Source organism: Lygodium microphyllum, chromosome 13 (assembly GCF_053477565.2).
Source record: "Lygodium microphyllum isolate KBCC chromosome 13, Lygodium_microphyllum_v1.1.10, whole genome shotgun sequence".
In the NCBI taxonomy this organism is placed as follows: Eukaryota; Viridiplantae; Streptophyta; class Polypodiopsida; order Schizaeales; family Lygodiaceae; genus Lygodium; species Lygodium microphyllum.
The window spans coordinates 116,482,389-116,488,444 of NC_141147.1; positions in this window are offsets into that span (position 1 = coordinate 116,482,389).

The following is a 6,056-nucleotide window of genomic DNA, read 5'->3' on the forward strand; positions in this document are numbered from 1 at the left end:
TGTGCAGTTGCTAGCTGACAACATGGCCTTTCCTGTTTTTTACTAGGTTCAACAAAGCTTTTGGCCCTTGGGACTCTTATGAATCATGACTCAAGAGCCATTGCCCCCGTCACATGGGATTTCTTTGGCTTCACTAGAGGGGTTTCACATGGTGACTTCAAACCAATCACTCAAAACTATTCAGAGCACCACTTGTGCGTCGTTCCTTCCCTTCCAATTTATGCAGTTGGTGGTGCGCATGTGGGAGGAGTTAGAGGATGGAGCTGAAGAATTTCACAGTGATGACGATGACAACAAAACCTTCGCAAATGTGTGCTTAAGTGTTTTTTTTTTCTATTCAACGAAAGATTAGCAAAAGTTTCAATGCATCATAGGAAGGGTGTAAATTAAGTAAAATAAATTGTTGCTTTTTGTTTTCAAACTCAAATTGTAAAATCCCTCTATCCTATGCTTGTTAAAACGTTTTTTGTAGATATGAAACCTTTCAATCTTCAACTTGAAAGTTTGAAAGAAATGTTTGAATTGCGTGTATGTTGTTCTTATAAACAGGTCAATGGGCAATTTTTGATTTAAATGTTTGCACATTATATCCCAATTCTTCATTAACATCACACTCATCAACAAGTATGCACTATTGTGCATTGAAGTGTTACCCTTTTGTTTCCAAGAAGAGCTCATAGCACTACATTAATTTCTAAAAGTGAGGCCTCTCTCAAGATGTTACTTTTAAAAGAGAGAAACTTTTAGATAAAGGTAAACTAAAACTGAGCTAGATTAGCTCTTAACTCAACAAATCTAAAAGCAGTCCGCTTAAGTTAATAAGAGGCATTCTTTCAAAGAAGAATCACATTCTCACCGTACTATTACAACAGCATTTGCCCTAATTGGCAATGCTAACAAACTAGGTTAGTTATTATACCCATACTAATGATGGCATATTGACAACCACAAAATCATAAACACTTCAACAATTGAGCTTATAGTTGATGTCCAAGCAGGGATATGCTTACAAGTAGTGGACTATCGATTCTGCCAGTAGCTCAAATGAAGTGATAAGGAGTTTCAATAAAAAATATACCTTCTAGTGATAAGGAAAATCTCCTCCCTCTCCTATTAAAACCCCATTAAGACAATATAAAACAGAAGACTTATGTTGGATAGTTAATATTTAAACTATGTGCAACTATTGATAAGGACTCTATCTAGGTTTCCTAAGATAAAGCTACCACCACAAATAGATTGAACAAACATCCTAGTGGCCCTTAAGTCATACAATGAAGGATTTAAAGTTGTTAAGGGAGGGAGGGTCATAATGCACAATAGGCTGAAATCACATTATGTCACCATGGATGTCAAAATGGTGCAATATAAGGGGTTTGTAGGACACGACATGCCCAAATTGCATTGTATTGCTAGCTATGTGGAAACAATGCAATATAGAGAGAGTGTAGCGCACAATGGACCGAAATCACATTATATTGCTAGATGGGGTGTAGGTGGCCAAAGGAGTCATCATTATGGCCAGCACTTCAAGAGGTAAAATGATGTGGAAAAAAGATCAATGGACATTAGATATCAATGCCTTGAGAAAGCACATGTGTCACCTTGCCGTTTGTCCAAAGTCACATCCACACAATGGTCATATCCAATGGTTAAGCTACAATGACTGCTTTTTTCCAATTTAAAGTGTGCACAACTTCCACTTTTACTTTTTCGTTCTCTATACTGAACTTGTTAGTCAAGAAACAATGTGATTTATGGCCCCCATAGTTCTCAACTCTTGTATAGCATATTTTTGCTCTTTGCACCATTTTTTAAAAGCTCTATCTCTTCACAGCTTTTTCATTTTTTGTGTTGTTTTGACCCCCCTATCTCTTGCTCTTACTCCACCATAAAATCCATTCACAAGCCATAAGCTCGGGCTCTAGTAATAAGGTACTCTTACAATGGCTTGTGTTTGTTTGAAATATGTCGATGATGAAACAACATGATTTTTGCATGCCATAATCTATAGTCCACGCATATTGCATTGTATCACACATGGTGTTATCTTGCCTTTGCTTTTTCTCCATGCTCACTCTCACAAGTGTCTCACCTTTGCATTCTATTTACCCTCAATTTCTCTCCAATACATGGATACCCTTTTGCATTCCAATCATGAAACATCAACTTTTGATGTTTCAAAGGCAAGAAAAAGGAAAGATCCCTCAATCTCCAAAGCTATAGTAAAGAAGAAGAAGGCTTCAACCCTCAAATATCTAGCTGATCCCTCAGGTGTCCAAGTTAGGCCCAATATTCTAAAATCTACCCCCTCTCCCATGTCACGATTAGAAGTAGGCCAAGGGAAGAAGTCACTAAAAGAAATTTTCCTTTACAATGGTGCTAGGCCTCATTGGCGCACAGATTGGATACTGTATGCGTGCATAGCAAATGCCAGAAGGTCCTCGAGAATAAATAAATCTACAAAACCTTCATAAAAGCAAAAGGGAATTTGCACGACATGAGACCAAAAAGACAAATTGGGTGCAATCTCCCCCCATGCCCTTGTGTGAGCACTTCACAAGGCATGCATTTATAGATTTATTTATCTTTTAGCTAAAAAATAGCAAACTTTACAAATAACATGCTTTTGCTTTTGCGTTTGCTTTTGCCCAAATATAAAGTAAGGCGTTTGGGTGTCCAAAAATCAGGCTGTGCCCAAATACAAATGTTAAATAATGAAATATTTAACCGAGTGCCTATGTAGATACAAGATAATAAATATTTTGTCAAGCACTTTAATAAATAAGCGTGCTTAAATAAATATTGGAGCCACGCCTTTAGTGATAAGGCGCACGCCCATAAAAAATGGTAATTCTTGTAGGCATTTGGATTCACATAATCGCCCGATGCTACCCGATACCATCGTCGCCTACTCTACATATCAACTGAAGCATTCACAATTATTAAAAAATAATAAAATAAAACCCAAAAAAGTGAATACCTAGTAGTCTTCAGCTACAAAATAATTAAAAATGTTGGAACTCTGTCTTGACCTTAATTTAATTCGACTACACACTCTAAACTTGTAAACCTCCATTAATTTATATGTATTTTATGGAATCACCTATGTGCACATTCAATTAATCTGACACCCGAAAGGGACAAGTGTCCCCCTCAACTTCTTGCATAAGGAATCCACCTTGTGTACAAGCCCCAACAAATAAATATAATCATGGAATCCACCGTGGAATATGTCTCATGGCATCATACCCCCGGGGTGGGGTAGCAATTGTCCTCAATTTCTATTAGCTCAATGCGGAGCAAGCAGTGAGGGGTAAGCACTTAGGTCGCAGGTGTGCATCCATTGGGCCTCTTCAACATGATGATTTTTAAACTTAACCAAATATCTAGAATATCTATGGCTAGTTCAGTGGTCATAAAGTCAGTGTCTAGAATAGTTTCAGGCTCAAGAATTTCAATTTCTTCTTCTACCAAAGGAGGGTTTTCATAAATAGGGTGGACATGTAATTGGCCTCTAAAAAGTCATAGAAAACTGATATGAAAAGTATTATGGATCTTCCAATGGTTGGGTAGTTGTAATTTAAATGCATTATCATTGATCTTGTGAATTATTTTGAAAGGTCCATAAAACCTAGGTGCTAATTGAACAACAAGTTGCTTCTCAATACTTTGCAATGTTCTCTTTCAATGTGTAGCCATACATAATCATCAATATTGAAACTCATGGCTTATCTTTTCTTATTAGCTTGTTTAGTGTATGATTGTTGGGCTTTCGAGATCATGTCTTTAACTTGAGCAAAAATAGTAGCATGTGTATTGACAATATCATCAGCAGCTTTAACTTTATTCGACAATGATGTGATAGGTGTAAGCAATCTATGTCCATAAATGATTTCAAAAGGTGCTTTATGCATAGGTATGTGTGGTGTATTATTGTGTGCAAATTGAAGTAGATGCAAATGTGTGCTCATGTTTATGGTTTTGAAATTGTATATGCACACAAAAGATCTAGAATTGTACTATTAGTAGCTTTTGTTTGCCCATTGGTTTCACGATGGAATGCAGATGAGAAATCAATCTTAATATCCAAATTAGCAAACAAAGTAGTCCAAAAATTATTACAAAATCTAGAATCACAATCAGAAATAATAACTTTTGGCAAACCATGATTAGTAAAAACAATCTTCAAAAACAATTGTGTATCTTGAGGTGCAGTTAATGTTTTCTTACATGGTAGAAAATATTCTTGCTCACTAAATCGATCTACTATAGTCCAAATCATTTGGTAAAGGCATTAACAAACCATATTACTTACCATGGTGTCACTTGACTCTTTGGCAAATTAAACACTCAGAAACAATGTTAGAAACATCAGATTTCATTTGCAGCTAGTAAAAATCTTCAACCAATGTTCTTAAAGTGGAAATAATATCTCTATGTCTTGATATGGAGAACAATGAATTTCATGCAACACAAATGATTTAAATTGAACAGTGACACAATATCTGTTCTCATAAAACATAAATCCATCAGAATAAGACAAAGAATCAAATGGAATCCAGTTATTAGCAACTAATTTGTTACAATCACCTTGAAAATTAGGGTCATAGTCATAGGTATCCTTCATAGGAGTAAGGGAATCAAAGGATAGAACATAAATATTATGGATACTTGGTCTTCTACTCAATGCATCGGCAACAAATTCTCTCTTCCTGGCGGCTGATAATGGATAAGTGGATGAAAACTTTGAATGAAAACAACCCATTTAATACGATGGTCAGAAATTTGTGGCTTACTAAGGAGATGTTTGATACTTTATTGGTCAATTTTAATCATAAATTCGGATCCCATCAAATAGTGTTTCCATTGACGTAAAGCTTATACTACATCTAACAATTCTTTATCATAGGTGGAATACTTTAATTCAGAAGGTTTAAGTTTGAAACTTGAATAGGCTATGGGATGTGAATCTTACATGAGGACAACTCCTATTCCTGATCCGCTAGCATCATTGATTACTAGGAAGAATGATTGATTAAAATCAGGTAATTGCAAGACAGGTACATGTACTAAAGTATGTTTCAACAAATCAAAAGACTTTTGCTGGTTGTCAAACCAATGATACACAACACCTTTCTTTAACAATTTCGTCAAAGGCAATGCAAGCAATGAAAAATTTCTCACAAATTTTCTATAAAAGCTGGCAAGGCCTAAGAAAGAATGTAACTCATGCACATTTTTAGGGATTGGCCAATTCAAAATTGCATCTATCTTTTTAGGATCAACACGAATACCATAAGAAGAAATAATGTGACCTAAGTATTCAATCTGGATTTGGAAAAATTCACTCTTGTTAGAGTTAGCATACAATTGATTCTCTTTCAACAATTTGAAAACTAAAGATAGATGTTCACAATGCTCATTTTCGTTCTTACTGAAAACCAATATATCATCAATGAAAACAATCATACAATTCTGATACTTCAAAAATATACAATTCATCATACGATTGAATGTAGATAGTGCATTGGTCAAATTGAAAGGCATAACAAGAAATTCATAATGACCAAACTGAGTTCTAAATGCAGTCTTAAAAATGTCAAGTGTATCCAGGCGTACTTGATGATATCCAGATTTGAGATCTATCTTACTAAAAATAGTGGCCCCTTGCAGTTTATCCATGAGGTCATTTGACCTAGGGATCATATATTTATTCTTAACAGTGATTTTGTTTAAGCCATAATAGTCAATGCACATCCTATAGGTATTATTTTTCTTCTTAACTAATAGGACAGGTGCACCAAAAGGAGAACTATTAGGCCTTATGAGACCTTGATTCAACATTTCTTCAACTTGTGTTTGGATTTCTTTTTGTTTAATTTGATTGTGTATATAAGATACTTTACATGGTGGTTGAGAATCTGGGATTAAATCTATTTTATGGTCTTTAGGATGTGTAGGTGGTAAACCAGGTAGTAAATCACTAGCAAAACAATCTTTAAATTGTGAAAAAAATTGTACATGCCTAGGATGCATCTGATTTTCCTTAGCTT